The 19040-nt window shown below is 44.8% G+C and overlaps 1 long non-coding RNA gene across 1 annotated transcript; it reads left to right on the top strand.

The window, feature by feature from the left end:
* Positions 1-2498: 2498 nt before the first annotated feature.
* On the top strand, positions 2499-3175 carry LOC120400259. Its single transcript, XR_005595652.1, has 3 exons — positions 2499-2595; positions 2725-2812; positions 2918-3175. It is a non-coding gene; the product is annotated as an uncharacterized LOC120400259 (long non-coding RNA).
* The last annotated feature ends 15865 nt before the right edge of the window (positions 3176-19040 follow it).

Here is a 19040-nt window from a genome sequence, read left to right as displayed (position 1 = left end):
AGTCTCCGCTAACTGAAAATCTAACCATTATCAGGGTCCAACTGGTCCAACTCATTGATCCTACTCAGGCCCTTCCAGAGGCCCAACTCCATTACAGAAGCCATAAAAATGTTCTTCAATTTCCCTTCCTAGAGCTATAGCCCAGTCACTTCTCATTCTCTTCTCCCTGAATAGTTTGAATGAGACAAATCCTGCGAAGGTGCTTCGTATCTGCAGGGGCCATTGGCTCTCACTTGTCCAACACATCAAGATTTTGAACATGCACTTTTCCCTCTTATTGTTAAGGTGGCTGCTTGTCACATTAAAACAAACAAACAAACAAACAAGCAAACAAACAAACAAAGGAAAACCCAAGAGAAAGAGAGTGAGAATCATAGAATTGGAAAGGAACTCGAAAGGTCATCTAGACCAGTCCTCTGCACTCAAGGCAGGACTAAGTATTATCTAGACCAGGGATCAGCAACCTTTGGCACGCGGCCCAATAGGGTAAGCACCCTGGCAGGATGTGCAGGGTTGTTTACCTGCCGATCGTGGCTCCCACTGGCTGCGGTTCGTCACTCCAACACATCCCTCAGCACATGGCGCTTCCCGCAGCCCCCACAGGCCTGGGACGGCGAACCACGGCCAGTGGGAAACGCGATCGGCAGAACCTGTGGACATGACAGGTAAACGAACCGGCCCTGCCCGCCAGGGCGCTTACCCTGGGGAGCTGCGGGCCAAAAGTTGCCAAACCCTGATCTAGACCATCCCAGGTGTTTGTCCATATTGCTCTTCAAAATCTCCTGTAATGGAGATTCCACAACCTCCCTTGGCAATTTATTCCAGTGCTTAACTACTCTGACATGGCTGCCCATTTCTTCTTGTACAACCTTTTATGTACTTGAAAACTGTCATCATGTCCCTTCTCAGTTTTCTCTTCTCCAGACTAAACAAACCCATTTTTTTCAAGCTTCCCTCACAGGTCACATTTTCTAGACCTTTAATCATTTTTCATTATATTTACATTTTTGATCATTTTTGAGTGTTCATGTCTTTCTCCAGGCAAAAATATTAAAAGCCTTCCATTTAGATTTACAGGAAATAAACAAATTCTACCACCTTGGCAGGATTTCCAGTATCATTATTTTCCATTTCTAAGGCCATGACCACACTTTTCAATATGATTGCATAGGGTGATAGTATTTTGGAGGTGAATAGAGGCTAACTTCCCATAAATGGAAAACCTGTGCAGGCTCTGCCCTCAAGTAATCTCCCCCATGTACAGAGGGTTGGGTGTCAAGGAAGCAATAGCAAGACTTGGAGAGGTGGAGTGGCCATGGCAGTGTCTGAGATCAGGCCAGGGAGCAGGTAGAAGCCACCAAGACACCATTTTGTCTCCTGTAGCTGGCTGGCCCTCCCCCAGTCTCAGTAGGTTCCATCACTTCCCCTGTTATCACCCAAAACCGCTAGTCGCAGGGAGCTCCCTCTCTCCCCCGATTTGGATGCAAAAAAAAAAGGAAAATGCCCTAAATCTACATTGGATATTGATACAGTTTCTTCTCAACAAACACCCATCTTGTTGTCAAGCTTCTACACAGATAGACCTGTTTCCTGCAATTCCTCTCCCTGCCAAAGCCTAATGAAGTCAGCGGCAGTCTAACCAATGATTTCAGGGCACATTGTACCACTCAATAGATGTTATCAGACACAACTTCCTCAAGGCTGGGACTTGCTAATTGTATTTCCCTTGAAATGCACCTGGAATTTTGATGGGGCTAAGCAAATAACAATAATTACAACAAACAGATTGCAGCACACATCTGATAAATATCACTAGCATCAAACACATTTTTGCAGTTTAGCTTATTGCAATTCCAGAGCCCTATGAATTCAATGGCAAAAAAAACCCTGTGTTAATGCAGAATTAAGGTTGCTTGGGAGTACGTCAACCCCAGCAGAAATTTGAGTTGAGACAAGCTCAGAATTCTGAAAACCAGGAATGATCCTCCAAGATCCTGACACAAGCACATGGTGGGACAGAGAAAGGGGATCAGACACCCATGGGGGCAGGCCCCCATATCCCAGTTCACATGGTAGAGGCAGGGAAGGGGGTCAGATCCCTAGTGGTGCAAGATCTGGGAACGTGCACAGGAGGGGAGAACGTGGGGCTAAGTGCCGCTTTCCTTATTCTCCTCCAATCTCCCTGTCATTCGCCCCCTACACCCACTTTCCCAGTGCCCTTCCTACCCCTCCACTAACCAAAGCTCCCTCATCTGAGACTCCAAACTTACTCCCTTCCCCTATCACCCATCCCCATTTATCCCCTGCCCCATAGTCTCCCATCCCTCACTGCAACCCCAAACCTCTCCCCTATTGCCCCAGCTCTCCTCCTCCAAATGCCCCTCCCCTCACAGCAGGAATTCATATATCTCATTTCCACCATTGTGACATGGATTACATTCTCCCCCAAGAATCCTGCCACCCATGACTCATGAATCGCAATAACCTCTAGTCACTCAGTCCAAAACTCCTTTTGTCCTAGGTCCGGGCTTGTCATTAATATACTCGTTGTTGTGTTAACTGAAGTTTGTATTCACAGCCATCAATTTCAATGAGGTCTGTGTTTCTTCAAGTCCCTAGTGGCTCTCAGTTTAAGAGTATAAGGTAGCACATGACAAAAGAGGGTTTTGGGGGGAGGGAGAATCTCCATCTCCCCTCTATTTTAGTCCCTCATCTTCTCTCTAGGGATGCTGAGCTTCCAGATGAGCTTCAACCTTGAAGTCAATTTACCTTCTCTCTGCAGTTTCTCTCTTCATGCTCCAGACTGCTCCAAGTAAGATGTGTATAAAATGGAAAATATAGAACAATATTTGTCACCCTCTGCTAAAGTTACCAATTAATATGTGACATTATAATAACTTATTCTCATTTATTAAAGAACTCTGAAATGCCTACCTAGCAGGTAGAAGAACTCAAACTTTGGCAAGGGAATAATCCTGGGATCAAGGAGGTACCTTTGCTGCTCCCATGAAAATCCATTCAGATATGACTCGATTTTGACTTGTCAAAAAATCCTTATTCCCCTTCGGGGTTTTCCTCAGCAGAGCTTGCTAGAGGATTGCTTCTAAAAGCCCAATATTGTCTGTGCACTGACCATGCTTTTGCTTCCACATGGCGCACACAACTGAACATCTGCTCTAGCTTTGCTCCTTCAAAAATATACTTTCTTTGGGAAATATTGGAATCATAAGATCATGAAATAAACTCTAACTTCTTTTACTGAATAGTGTTAGTAATTCTGTTCCCTTCGCACCCATATTATACAGCTAGGCCACATGCTCCACTGAGAGCTTACTCAAGCTGGGAATCCAACTCAATTCTCTATATGGTAGATCCTGGTTTCAGTGTCTTAACAACACGGTTTTTTCAAAGAATCTACCACATCTGTGTGCTTGGCTTTGTTCATGGAAAAGACATGAACTGAGCTGAGAAATAACAATATACCCATTATAGGTCTTGAGCTCAGATCAGGGTAGTGAGAATTTTTTTTTTTGAAGAACAAATGACCTACAGTTTAAAATATTTTAAAATATTCTACCTTAAGGATCCTAATGCACCAAGCTATGGACATATGGACTGTTGCCAGCGGTGTGCAGTCTAGACTTAGCCTTAAAGGCACACATGGGTGGTGCTTAGTTTACCCAAATATTTGTGTGGGGGCTTGCACCAGTTCTGTTTTGTAACATAAAAAGGAACTCCTATATAATTGAACCCAGATTTGGTTGTTGCTGATAATCCCTAGCAGAAGGGTTACATGCATATGCAGGGAAGAGAATGACAGCATGGGTGATTCTTTGCTTCTTGTCTACAGAGACACATTCCCAATACATTTTAGGGGTTTTGTCCTATTCTGTACAGTCAATGGTGGTGCAGAGAACCCAACCCTCCCTCTTCCTTGGCCATAGAAGTTGCTACAAATTCACATGAATATCCTCGCCAAGGCACCATCTCTCCTTCCAGAGTGGGCTCAGAAGTGGAAGAAGTGGTGGAGGCAGCATTAGGAGATGGTGACCTGAGTTTCTGGGAAGTGGAAAGCCAGGGGCTCCCAGGGCCGAGAGCCCTAGGAAGAGCCACCACCCCTGCTCCTGTCAGTCAATGACAGTTTCAGTTGCTTCTTTGTCCCTGTCTCCAAGGCCTGGCACCAGAGAGACTGGGTTCAAAAGCACAGAAACGGTGAAGGGGACACCTGAGGAGATGATGCCCCAGGATTCTAGATAGGGGCAGCAGGGACCAAAGAGTCTTCCTGATGGGAAGAAAAGGACGGAATGGAGAAGAGGTCCCATCCAGTCCTCGATTTTGCATAGAGGTGTTTCCTGCTTTAAATGTTCATCTAGGCCAAATATGTTCCAGGGCCTCATCAACATCCATAGTGGTGAGAACACCACAGATATCTCATGTTTATATTTGCATCCAACACCACCTTGCAATATAATGAAAATCTCAAGTTAAGGAAGCTGAAATGCATCACCTGGGTTCTAGTGGATTATCAGAGCTTGCATTGGCTGGGGGATGTCGTCACTGCAGCTTGGTATGAGCCTCCCAGTTCAGCTACACAGACTTGTGCTAGCTTGGCTTGAGTTAGTGCACTACAAATAGCAGTGTGAACATTGTGTCTCTGGCGGACACATGGGCTAGTCACCCGAGCTCAGACTCTGGGGGTCAGACAGACTTTAGCCTCTAAGTTACTCCTCAAGCCACAACATCCACACTGATATTTTTTAGTGCAGCTGCTTGAACCCAGCAAGCGCAAGTTTGTCTAGGCGGCTGGAAGGCTCGGTCTCAGCTACAGTGTAGACATAAGCTGGATGTCTTCAGAGAGGTATCTTTCAAGAATTCAAGACTAAGAGCATGTCTATATTGCTGTTTGTATTGCCAATGTTGCTATACAGATGTAGCTGAACTGCTGCAGCTTATGTTAGACAGGAGATTTGAACAACTGTCACATTGGTGCAGTTACAATGCTACAAATATCCCTTAGTGGAGCTGATCAGAAAACTGATTATTTTCCAAAGAAAATTTCACGATAGAAATTATTTGTTTTTTGCAAAATTTCTAAAAAAAACAGTAGGGTTTCAAAACAACCGTTCAATGTGTTGAAATGTCATTGTGCTTTTGGTTTTCCGCTTTAACTTTTCAGACTGTTTTCCATTCCTTTCCCTTCTTTTTTTCACATTTTATTCCATTGGAAAAAGGAGGCAGGAAAGAAGGAAAGCACGTGGAAATTATCTGTATTTTTACATTTAGGAAACCATAAAAAGGATGAAAAAGTAATTCTCTCTGACAATTTAAGAGATAATAAATATTGCTCTGAAGAAGCTTGTTCAATCCCAACAGATGATATCACATTCCAGCCGCATATCTACCAACTCCCAGTTGCATACCTGACAACATCTGGAAACAACAAGCCAGTAGACTCAGATTTGCGTATATAAATATATATACCTACACCAGGTGGTGTGAGCAGAACAAACAGGCAGTTTGCTCCAAAATTATATATATGATTTTGGGGCACAGTGCCTGTTTGTTCTGCACACGCCCACTCGGTGCATTCATACCATCCATTTCCATTAGCATTCATCCCAACCCACTCTCACTTCAACCTGTCTCTCCACCCACACACTCATTACACCATATTTCCCAAGATTCAACTTACTGCAGCACCTACCTCCATTCATCCCACACTCTCCTATCCACTCATTCTGTCTACACACCTCATTCTGGGCCCATGTACCCTTTCCTGCAATAGAATCCAAGCTATATGAAGGCAGGCAGAGCACAGCCGCAGGATTTAGCATTTGTGGTGAAACTCAGGGAAGGACCTGTTGCACTGGGGCTCCATCCAAGCAAAGTCTCCCACCAAGAGTGATGGCCTGTGTTTTTAACTGTGGCGGCCAGCCTAGATATCTCCTGGTTGTGGTGTTGAATCTCGAGTTTGCCATTCTCCCTCAAAGTTCTGAGCCTTTGCAGCTCAGCTTGTAAAGAGGGATGAGTTAATAGTCCCTTAATGGCAGTGAGACCCATTCCCAGTGAAATGGGGGAAACCGCCTTGTGAGCTTAGGATAGGCATTTAGATGTTGTACAGTCCATATAGGCACAGTAAACTTAATATCACAACTAACAATGGTGGTTACATTACAGAAACAGCGATTAACATAAGGCACCATGGGTTGGATCCAATGTCCATTAATTACTACTATATTACATCTTGTTCTTACACAAACACATGCTTTACCAACATAGACAACAACAAACCCCTCTTCCTGGACAACATTCAAAGAACATTGAGATTTATTCCCAGGTTACTCACTCATCCCAACCCTTATGGCTAGTTCCAATCAAGGGAGCACATGCAGGTGCAATGTGAATTTAAACCAAATTGCTGGCATGAGCTTATCACAATGTGTGCCCTTTAATGGAATTACCCAGTCTGGGTGACCTTGCTGAATCAAGTCATGTCCAGCTAAAGTCCAGTTCAGTGGTTTCCACAGTTTATGAGCAATCGTGTGAAAGTCTTGCCTGCTGGCGTAATCAGAGACAGATGCAGTTCCCTTCCGGGTAATGGAGGTGTCTGAGTTCCAATGACAATGATGACACATAGGGCCATGGTTGTTCCCCAAACAGTGGAGGAAACCAGGGCTACCCGGTACCATCCGCCACCCAGGAGACTGTCACTGGGTGTATTTGATGGTGTACGTCCCATTTGAGACCATAACGGCTTACAGAAGAATGGGATGGAGTCTGGGGTTGTCTTAGTTTCATAACAAAATTTGAGGGATTCTCCGGTGGCACTTTGTGTGCAATTGGCAATGCTTTTCAAGGGGCAACCCGAGGAGTTGCGAACAGCATAGAACTGGTAGTGACGCTGCAGAGCCAGGGGTTTGCTTCCATTCCCATAGAACCCATGCATGTGGCTCAGCAATTTGACTTCCTGGGCTCAGCATAGAGCCTGGACAGCATCTGACTCCAGATACTTATGAATAGCAGGGTGCTGGTGCAATGGTGGGATGTCATGGCTCGTGTATGGGACCTGTGAGGGGGCAAAGAAGAGAGAAAAACTTTCCACACTCCCCCCGTATATACTGGGAGAGACTGGGACCAATATTACAGGGTGAACATGAAGCAGTGACGTACGTGAGGGTGGCCATAATGAGTTAAGGACTTTTCTGGCCTTTTCCTGTCTCAACATCAGGGTAGGCACTGACCAGCCCACTCGATGCGTATTTTCCACCGGCTCAAAGCCGTTCCTTCCTGCTGGCCGAGAAGGGTGGCCGACAGGATGGAGAAGACAGTCTTGAGGGTCAGGTGGTTTCTCCTTCCATTCTTTGAGCTGTGAAAAATGAAAACATTTCCGCCAGGGTTTTTCATTTTTCCCATTCAGGATTTCTATCTGACAAACACTTGGGCTGGCCCGATTCACAACAGAGCTATAGCCGTCTCAGGTGTGTGTAAAGAGTTGCTTAGCAGTGACAGAGGCAGTGCTGTTTTTAGTACGGATGGCTTCCATCCTGGATTTTTCTAAAACAAAGTCAGTGGATTCATACACAGTTGAGAAACTTTGGCAGCTAGAAACTGAACCAAATTCCTCAGCACCTACGCTGTTGCTTGTTACAAGCAATGATTCATTCTCAGCTAACTCAGTCAGCTCACTTCCACAACCTTCAGCTGCAGCAAACTGCAGAGGTTTTACTTCTTCAGGAGCACTTATAGGCAACAATTCATTTTCCCCCAAAATTTTGTCCTTTCCCTTTTCAGCTAGGGGTTGCGCTACAGAAACATCTTTCTGATCAACTTTCTGGGTTTCAGTTGAGTCCAGAACAACTTCTGAGACAACTGACATATCCTCAGTCAGCATAAACTCAGAGTATTTTCTGACTGTTTCACAGACAGCACACTGGAGACATTTTCTCCCCCAGCAGTGAAACTGCTTTTCTTACTAGACAAACCATTTGAACTTCCCTCCCCCTTGTCACAGACCACATGGCTTTTCACAGACAAACACTGGGAAAGTGGGATGGCTTTTTTAACAGGCAAATGACCACTCCCAAGTGACAAACCATGGGAGACTGTTTCTCCCTCATACTCATTTAGCTGAACCTGCCTAGTGGTGGGTCTCCCTTCGGAGATCCTATCTGCTAGCAATTGGGCTAACACCCCTGGGTTTCCCACTGTAGCCCTCACAGTGGGTCTCCTCCATACGTCGCACTGACATCTTGCAATCAGCTGGGGAGGTCCCTGGGGAACCGGGCACCCCTACTGATCGTCAGACTCCCAGAGCCTCCACTCAGAAGAGGAGGCACGGACCTGGCTTTGACAGGGACTGGGTGTGGAGGAAGCATTCTATACCGGGGCAGTTGGTTGTGGGGGAGCTCCCTGCATTAACGCCATTCTCCGCATGACCTGAGACAAAGCATTAATCAGGATGCTGAGGGGCTGGCGATCATATTTTCCCATATCCTCCCCTAAATTCACCAGCTCCTTCCAAATCATGTTCCTAAGGGTCTCCTTGGGTTGGCGCTGCCCAGGGTTGTGGGAGGTAGGGGAATTAAGATTGGGAGGGTGCCTGGCAGAGAGAGGACCATTATTTGTAAATGTGATCGCCTGCATGGGCTCTGAGGTAGTCTTTTTGCTGACTTATCTTTTTAAGACACCAGTCTCTCGTAGCAAATCTCCTGCCTGTTTGATTTTTGCCACTAGTTCACTCCAGGTTAGGTGTTCTAAATCTACAGTCCCCACGGTCATTTTTGTCTGAGAATTTAGTCCTGCATAAGTGCTCTGTACTAATTCGTGTCCCTGATACTGGAAAGTGATAATCCCATTCTCTTCTGTCTGGGGTAATGAATCAGAGAGAGCTGCCAGCATTTTCTTTTGAATTAGGTAAGCTTCTGGGGCCTCTCCTGGTTTCTGCTCTTCCATTATGTACAGTTTCTTAAGGGAAGATGCAGGCAGTAATATTTTAATAGCAGTTATCATCCATTCCCGGGGTCCAATGGCAGTGCGCTCCCAAGAGCCTATGACCACGTCAAAAGCATCTGCATCACAAGAAGAGGCACATAACTGAGCCAATCGGGTTAAGTCCATGCCATCAGCAGAGGGGTACATTTGCCAAACACGGGATAGCCCTGCAACAGCTGTGTCACGGTTCAGTGGCCCCAGTCTTTCCGCAATAGCCTTGGCTTGACTAGGAGACCACCTTACTACATCCGTGACCAGCTCTGTTGTGGGGAGATCGGCTCCTGCCACTGTGCGTTTCACCTCCTTTGTAGCAACAGGGGCGACATGATGCCTGTGTGGCCAATCGGGGTTAAATGGTTTTTGAGGGTCAGCATCAGGGGGGATCTTTATTTTCCCAGGGGGCTCCAAATCACAATCCTTTCTCAGCCTTACAGCTGCTACCACCCACTTATGGACACTACGTTGGGCACGCAATGTACTACGCTTTGCCTCACACTCCTGATGGTCTGCTGCTGCCTTTGCCGCCCTGTTCTCTTCTGCCAAGAAGCGAGTTGCTGCTCTTGCTTCTTCTAATAGAACTTTTGTGTGTGTTAACTCTTTTCTATACTGTTCTGCATTCCTGCTGGCCTTGTCTCTCTCCTCTTGTATGTCTCTGAGTACAGTCAGCATTCTGAGCTTTTCTGCTATCAGTTCACACCCGTCTGTCTCACATGTGTTCAAACGCTGCTGTAACTGCTTTTTCTCAAGCTCCAGTTCCTGCCCTCTCTTTACCATTTGTCATAAACCTATGACACCATTTCAACCATGTCCAGACATGCATAAAATAATGCCCATGCAGCAGCTGCATCCTTTGCACTACCACGTGGCTTAAAGGTTGTGCAATATTGTTCAAAGCTCAGACTAGCTTCAGTCAGGGGGTTCTCACCCTTAAAACATCCCCTTTCCCAGGGGCATTTCCCCCTTTTTATTACCCATCTCTCTAGCCTGTTGGTTTTCTCCTGTCTCAAGCGAGCAGCAAAAAGGTCTTTTTCAGCCATCTCTATTTCTTTATTTCACTAATGATCCCCACCAACAGCTCTTTCTAACACCTTTACTTTGAAGGCACTACTCTTAACTCCTTATTTCACAGTTCTCCAGGTATTCTAAGCACAATTCTTAGCATAAGGTTACCAAATAGTCTATGAGAGAGAAAGAGACCTTGCTAAAGAAGCTTGGTCTGAAAAATGAAAAGAAAGAGAGCTTACTCAGGTCTGTGCCTCAGTTTCCCCACTCCACAGCAACTACTCAACAATTACCACGTGATTAGGATCACATGCTGCCCGCATTCTCCACCAATTTGTTACCAGATTTGCCCCTTACTTTGAGGTATGCTCATTTATTCGGGTTACTTTTCTGGGGAAGGGGATTCTGTAATTCTGTCAATGTGCTGCTTGTGTCACTTTGTGTGTTCATATGGAGCTCTACTTCTCCCTTCTATAAGTCCCCTCCCAATGGAGCTATCCTGCAGGACCTGGGTTCCCCAGAGCTGGGTTTCTCCAGCCCAAGAACTGGATGAACACACCCACCCACACATACATTAACAAAGCAAGTCTGAGCGGACCGGGTCAATCAGCACTGTCGAGCTGACTCCTTATATGTCCCTGGACTCACTGGGCTGGATGAAGCAGCACTTTCAAGCTGACTCTCCTTATATGCCCCTGGGCTCCATGGACTGGGTCAAGCAGCACTTTCAAGCTGTTACCCTTATGTGTCCCAGATTCAGCACGTCCCTATTCCCACCTTCACAACACAATTGTACTGGCAGTAACCTACTTGATGAGCAAACCCCACAGTATTTTGGGCACTGCAGGGATCTTTAGCTTAGGTAAAAGAAGCGTTGCTGCAGAGTGAATGGGGGAAGATAAAAACACAAAAGAGTAAGGTTCAGCAAGAGAGAGAGAAGCACCCAGCTTAACCATACAAGTTATTTATTGAATACCGGTGATAACTACACAAGGAGGGCTAAACCAACATAACATACATTATTAAAGGTTGTAAAAGCAGCAAAGAATCCTGTGGCACCTTATAGACTAACAGACGTTTTGCAGCATGAGCTTTCGTGGGTGAATACCCACTTCGTCGGATGCAAGTAGTGGAAATTTCCAGGGGCAGGTATATATATGCAAGCAAGAAGCAAGCTAGAGATAACGAGGTTAGTTCAATCAGGGAGGATGAGGCCCTGTTCTAGCAGTGAAAACCAAGGGAGGAGAAACTGGTTCTGTAGTTGGCAAGCCATTCACAGTCTTTGTTTAATCCTGAGCTGATGGTGTCAAATTTGCAGATGAACTGAAGCTCAGCAGTTTCTCTTTGAAGTCTGGTCCTGAAATTTTTTTGCGCAGGATGGCCACCTTAAGGTCTGCTATTGTGTGGCCACGGAGGTTGAAGTGTTCTCCTACAGGTTTTTGTATATTGCCATTCCTAGTATCTGATTTGTGTCCATTTATCCCTTTCCTTAGAGACAGTCCAGTTTGGCCGATGTACATAGCAGAGGGGCATTGCTGGCATATGATGGCATATATTACATTGGTGGACGTGCAGGTGAATGAACCGGTGATGGTTATTATTAAAGGTTAATACCTAAGGTATACAGGAAAAATGAAAAGAGAGAGAGAGAGAAGACCACTCCCTGAAGCTTGAAATGGTCGGAGTTCCCAGATGATGCTGGTAGTTGAGGGTCCTGAGGGCAGGAGGCAGGCAGAGTCCCCAGCACGATCAGTCAGGAGAGTATGGAGTCCTAGTGGAACTGATGCAGAGTTTGGATCTAAGCATCAGAACCCTGACTGGAGGGTGAGTAGGGATTTTTGTAGAGAAAATACAATGGTTCAAGGGAGAAGAATAGATTTGTTTATAGGTAAGCTGATGAGTCAAGGGTTTTCTTTAGACTAGACAATAGGAGCTGATCACTCTTGGCTATGGATGGTGTTTTCTTCCAGGGAGCTCACAATGCCACTAGGCGGCTTCACTATTTGGATATCAATTAGGGATTCATTACTAGAATTGGTCTGATAATTGCTGAGCTGGGTGCGAGCAGACATAGGTTCATTAGCATCTGGAGCAGAGATTCCCATGATGCAGTGCTTTCCTGCTTTTTGTGGTCCCAGAATTCAGTGTGTTTCTTGGTTCTCCATTCTGTATGCAAATTGAGATGTCTTCCTGTCCCATCTTTCATGCAGATGAGGCTAGGGGAGTTGTCTCTGCTCTCCATTCTGTATGCTAATGGAGATGTCTTAATCTTGTCACCCTTGTCAGGAGGGGTCTAGGTGTGTCTCCCAACGCCCTTCACTGCTCTCTGCAAGTTTTTTTTTCCTCTGATGGGTTTTGGTTTAAGCAGAGGCGGGGGGGAATTTTTCATGAGTCAGGCTGGATACTGCACCCTGGTTCCCCAAGAACACAGAGGTGTCTGGTATCATCTCCCTCTCATAGAATCTCAGGGTTGGAAGGGACCTCAGGAGGTCATCTTGTCCAACCCCCTGCTCAAAGCAGGACAAATCCCCAGACAGATTTTTGACCCAGATCCCTAAATGACCCCCTCAAAGATTGAATTTACAACCCTGGCTTTAGCAGGCCAATGCTCAAACCACTGAGCTTCCCCCAACCTCCCCCTGTAACATTGTAAATTATACTACCATAACAAATAATCTTGATCTATTGTGTCTCTGTTATAAATTTCTTGGCATAGAGCAAATAATATGGGAGGGGGAAAAAAGAAAAATTGAGAGCAGTCTTAGCTATTTGATGTGGTTGAAAGGTTTTAACCTAAGTTATGTGAAGGATTCAGGCCTATTCATGGTGTGTATGACATTATTAATACTAACAAATTACAGAATTTCTTTATCATCCATATAACTCAGAAGTCTTTGCCTTGTAAATGGTAAGCAAGCTGCACTTTGATTGTACCTTGTTAGTGTCCCGGGTCTGGTCCAAAGCTATACCGAAGTGAAAGGACAGAATCCCTTTGACTGTAGTAAGTACCTTGGTGAACTCTGTCATGGGAATAGTCCTGGGATCAGGGAGGTGCCTTTGCTGCCCACCTGACAATCCATTCAGACATGACTGAATTTGACTGGTCAAAATGTCCCCATGTCCCCTCAGTTTTTCCTCAGTAGAGCTTCCTAGAGGCTTTCTACTAAACCCCAAACATTGTCTTTACAATGAGCATGCTCTTCCTTCTGCATGGCATATGGAACTGAACTGAACTGAACATCTGGATGGGTCACAAACAAAATGAATCTCCCATGCTCCAATACGTCTGTTAGTCTATAAGGTGCCACAGGACTCTTTGCTGATTTTACAGATCCAGACTAACACAGCTACCCCTCTGATACTTGACTGTTTCTCAAAGAATCTGCCACACTAAATGCTTGGCTTTGTTACTAGAAATCACATGGTCTGGGGTGAGAAAATACATGCAGAAGTGAGAACATATCAGTTTAGGTCTTCGGTTCAGTTCTGAGGGCAGTGGATAGTTTTGTCAAAGCACAACTACCTACATTTCAAAAATATTCAGCCATAAGTATTCTAATGGGTGAGGATGGTATAACCTTAAGCTGGCTATTGGTCTCAAAGAAAACTATTCCTGAGCATTGAGTCTTCACAAAGACATCTGCACAGTGTCTTACAAACTGTCAGGTGTTCAAACCAGAAGAGATTAATTTAATTCTTTCCAATTCTAAAAGTGGTAGTCATCCAATTGTAAGCTGAAATGCTTCAAATCTAGTCAGCCAATCAGCATTTATGGTACTGCCTGTTCCATCCGTTTTAGGAGCTGCTTTCCATCCCTTAAATATGAGACACCCATGCACAGAGGTGTTGTACTTGTACTCTGAAACCTGGAAACCTGTGCACCTGTTTAGACTCAATCTGTTTCCTTCTTAGAGCCTGCTATTGAGAATGACCAGAACTACAGCCCTTTCTGTAATATTAAATCTGTGGTAAAATTGTGCATTAGATGATAATTGGGCTGACTTGACTGAATCACAGGGAATCAAAATTCAGTCAATGGAAAATGCTCATCATGCTGGAATCACAACTCTTCTTTACCCTGCTCCGTGAAGAAAAATAAAGACTCTGTCTTGAAATGTAGATACAATGGGGGCTTCTGTTAACCAGGGAGATGAACTTGTAATAGTTGCCGTAAAGCAAATTTCCACATGGTAGACATGGCAGTATTGAATACATTAGAACAACTCCAGTTTACAGCAACAACATCCAGGCTACCTATGAGTGGGGCGCCACAGCCTGGAACAGCCCAGAATCTATGTAGTGCTCAATAATAAGGATATTACTCCCTCAGTCCTGGCACCCCTCAAACACCTTTCCCCTCGTTGCCCCTAAGGCAGCATGTGCAAAGGAAGCAGTCTTCAGCCAGTTCCATCAGTTCTATGCTGCTCCTGGGTTGGGCGAATTCTTCCCTGGTGCTTTGCTGAGGAATAGCATCATACCAGAATCAGCTCTGTGAGTTCTTTTTTCCACTGTAGAATAGGGAAAACAACAGGGAACAATAAAAGGAAAGTCTCCAGGAGACACTGTGCAGTATTTCAAGCTTAGTTACAGGGTTAATGTGTTTTTGTGAATTGTTTAGTCCCCTGCCTAACCGAAAGTTCCCCTACCTGGGGCAAAAAAATGTCAAAAAGAAAGAAAACAAAACTCTCTGGAGCAGACATGCTTTCTCAGGAGATTGGTGAACATTTCGTTACCTCAGCTGTTTTCATGTAGGGGCTTCCAAATTCTCCTCTACTTAGCTTTTCTCTGAGCGCCTCCCAGTTTACTTTAGCAGGCCTCATTTTTAAGACATTTCTTTTTGTCAAGATCAGCCCTCCTGCTCTTCCCTGCTCTCTGTCTTACCAGAGAAACTCACAACAGGTCCTACCAACTCCCCTGAGTCTGAGGACAGCAGGCCTTTCATATCCAGAAAGGAGATATTTCTAGAAGTGGACAAGCATGTGAGAAGAAAGGGTAACAATGGAATCAGATCGGCAGTTGTTAGTATGGTGAGTGCTACCAAGAAAATGCTATGCTAATCTTTCCTCAGCTAGTTATTGAAAATAGGATCCTTCCATGAATGACCGGTAGAGTGACATAGAGATCCTGAAAGCTTTAAAAGTATGAGCAGCAATCAGAAGACAACATGTGGCTACTTATTCTAGCTCTTCTGTGATACATTCAATCATTTCACACTGAGATCGGACAGACCTTCTCACACACACCCCCTAAAATATAGTTCAAAACTTGTACACCTTTCTCGTTGGTTAACTGAGTGTTAAAGTTGTAAAGAGCAGCCATTTTGGTTTCATATATGCTTCACAATGATACAAAGGAGACACCCCCCCCCCATGCTCTCTCCTGGGGACTTTACTTTTGTCCTTCCCTGTTGTTTTCCACATTCTAAAATAAAACAAAAATACAGACATAGTGGTGACTCTGGCCACAGATCTTGTTCATTGTCTCTATTTTCCAGCTTCTGACACCATGCTGGATTTGACCGCTTTTGTGTATGTATAAAAATTATCACCATCTCTAACAACATTTTTTAGTTTTTTCTCAATCCCCGGGCATAATCAAATTGGTGATAATTGCTGTCCTTTTAGTATTGTAGAGAGTTTTTATTTGGTTCTGACTGAAATTTAAATGTATTATATGGATGTGGCTGTTGTTTTAGATTGTTCCTATTTTTCTTACCGTATCCACAAAAGACATTTAATAACATTGAATTAAATTGAATTGCAGGAATGTGGCAAGGTAACAAGAGGCACAACTCACCCCACCTCACTGTAGGCTGGCTGGCTGCTACGCCCAGATCATATGCTTCCCTATCCTGCAGGCAGGCACATTTAAAGTAATAGCTTACAGTTGTGTCGGAGAAAAACTCAGTTCTCGCTTTTCGTTTGGGTGCAGCAAAATCAAATACTTTATTCTTTCTCTAGTAATTACAATAGAGGGAGAGAGTGCCCTAGGACACAGGGTCGCCCCAGTCCCGGACAGGTCTCTCAACTCGTAAACAATTAGAGCAAGCATTTATACCTTTGTTACAGACAATAACTAGCAATAATACAGACAATAAAGAGCAACAACTGCATTTTGTTTATACATAAGCCATCCTGCTATCTTATTTTTCTCACTCCTAGAAGACACCAGTCTGCATATTTAGTTATCAGTGCAAGGTCGTAATAACTTTTTACACAGTTCTTTCCTTCTCGCCTCACACCATTCTCGCTTCTACAAGTCTCACGTCATTAGGGTTACAGTGTGTCCTAACTCTTGCTAACTGACTGACATACATTAAGATTCCCTTCAAATCCTTGTTAATTCTTTCCCTGCGTCCACAGTTGTAATACAGTTTTCAACAGACCACACATTTATCATAGCTGGCAATGCACCAGCTGTGTCCCTTCCAGCTTCAGACTTGAACCCAAGGATCTGCCTTAACTGGCACCTAATTGTCGCACTGACATCCATGCCTAGCTTTGGCAGAGGCTGGAGAATGTGGGTGTCACAGGTAAGGATGAGTGAACTGCTCCAGATACAAGAAAAAACACTCCCTGCCCAAAAAATAAAAACGCCTCCTCTTTTCCTTCTTCGGCCAATTAAGCTCACCTTGACCTATTTTCAGAACCAGCTGGATGTTGGAGTGAACCTTGGCTGATGTTTGAGGAAGATTCATTCACCTACTGGCACCCAAGTAACTTGCCCCCAAATATCCATCCATTACAGAGATGGGGGTCTAAATAGTCCCCTTGTGTCCCCTCAGACCTCATCTCCTATAGACTTACCACGAAAGAGCCCTCCCTCCCAACAGCCCTGTGCCTCCCCCTTGCTTTGTGCTCTGCTATTGAGGGAGGCCTGTCCACCTCCTACCCTCCCCCGCAGGCCCATCGCTCTGCTGACTTTCCAGAGGGTGATTGGTGGCCTCCTCCTCCTCCCACTATTACTGCACTTGACAGTCCCCCCTAAGAGTGAAGCCTCCAATATCTCCTGAAGAATAGGAGACCCCTTCCTTTAATAGCAAGACATGACTCTTCTTTAGTGAAGGCAGGGGCTGGACTCGATGACCTTTCGAAGTACCTTCCAGTTCTAGGAGATCGGTATATCTCCATATATTATTATTAATTATTATTATTACTATTATTATTATTATTATTTTACATGGCAGGTGAGGCATTTTCTAACACACTGTAGATATTTAATACGGGTTAGTGCAGGATAATTGTAAAAGAGAACATAGCATTGGGGCTGTGCTCTTCTCTGCCTCTTTACAATTAGGAGAAGACCAGTGGGTTTTGTTGTTGTTGTTATTTAAAGCATAGGGGTGGTTTTGGGCAGGGGGAGTGTTCCCTGCCAGGGGCGGCTCTAGGAATTTCGCCACCCCAAGCATGGCGGCACGCCGTGGGGGGCGCTCTGGTGGTCGCCGGTCCCGCAGCTCGGGTGGACCTCCTGCAGACATGCCTGCGGAGGGTCCGCTGGTCCCGCGGCTCCAGTGGAGCATCCGCAGGCACACCTGCGGGAGGTCCACCGGAGCCGCCTGCCGCCCTCCCGGCGACAGGCAGAGCGCCCCCCGCGGCATGCCGACCCAAGCACGTGCTTGGCGCGCTGGGGTCTGGAGCTGGCCCTGTTCCCTGCCTATTATAACACTTAGAAATATCACAAGAGTCTTTCTTTCTTCTTTTGCTGGGATATTCTTTGGAGGCCTCAGAGAAATGTCTGTGAGGTTTCTGAGCCCTAAGCTCAAGGGGTAAGCAGTTGTTGAATCTTGAAGAAGGAAAGTTTTTTTCTCTGAACTGCATCAAAATCATGTCAATGAAATACTTGTTAATAATAATAATAATTTTTTTTTAAAAAAAAGTTTTAAAATCTCCCTTAGTGCAAGTATTATCCTAACCTTTCCATTTATCTCTCTATCACAGAGTATGTATTTATCTATCTGGTCTTATGGCATAAGGATGGCTGTTTACTTGAAGATATCAGAAGGCTTAAAAGTCCAATGGATCCTATCATGACACAAAGTATTTTAAAGAAAGGAGGGGAGGAGGACTATTGTGTGTGTGTATGTATTTCTTAGACAAAGGAAGTGAGAGAAAGAGGCAGAGATGTGTTAAATTGGCCTGATTTTTGGAGATTTCTCTAGTTGAGTTGTGAAGAATCCCCAGACACCTACTTGGATTTCCTCAACAAAATACTTGACTTTGACTTAAATAAAGAAAAGTTGCAAGTAGTTTAGGATCCACCCCCCACCCACACACACACACCTACACAGCTCCATTTCCACATAGAGGCAGATCCTGACACACCAAGTTTTAATTAAACTGGCTGATACCCAGAGCTACATAGGACATTCTCACCTCATAAAGCATTATATAACTATAATACATCACTAATGAGAATGATTGACACCCATTAGTACCTTCCCAAAAGGAATATCCAAGCTCCTTCCATACATAAATTATCCTTAATTTCGACTCTGTAATTACCAAATGAACATAAAAAGCACATCACATATCAGAAATGAATACATTGCAAATCTTCTGAAGTTGGCAAACCCTTCCCTTCCACCAGCCCTGTGATCTTTCTACAGCAAAAATATTCACGGATGTCTTATTTCTCTTCTTTTAATATTCATTTTTATTTCGTAATTACAGTGCTGTTCTTAACAATCAGTCAGTGTCTCATTGCACCGGGCAGTAACAGTGCAGGTTCATGAAATAAAAAGCTGGGACATGGAGGATATTAATTCGGTGGCAAACATCACCCACTCTGCCTGAGACAGGCTAGGATTTGCTAAGAGTGTACCCAGAGTCCCAGCGGCAGCTCAAGTAGCAAGAAGTGCACAATGACTAGACATGATTATCTATGATGATCAGGGTACAGCTCCTCTACCTCATTGATTCTAATCAGGCCCCCAGTGAGCACGGAGATGTCCAACTCCATTACAGAAGTCAGAAACATGTTCTTCAGTTTTCCTGGCTGCAGCTGTAGCCCAGTCACTTCTCAGTCTCTCCTCTCTGACTAGTTCTAAT

Source organism: Mauremys reevesii, linkage group 3 (assembly GCF_016161935.1).
Source record: "Mauremys reevesii isolate NIE-2019 linkage group 3, ASM1616193v1, whole genome shotgun sequence".
NCBI classification, from domain to species: domain Eukaryota; kingdom Metazoa; phylum Chordata; order Testudines; family Geoemydidae; genus Mauremys; species Mauremys reevesii.
This window is presented reverse-complemented; position numbering and strand designations above follow the sequence as displayed.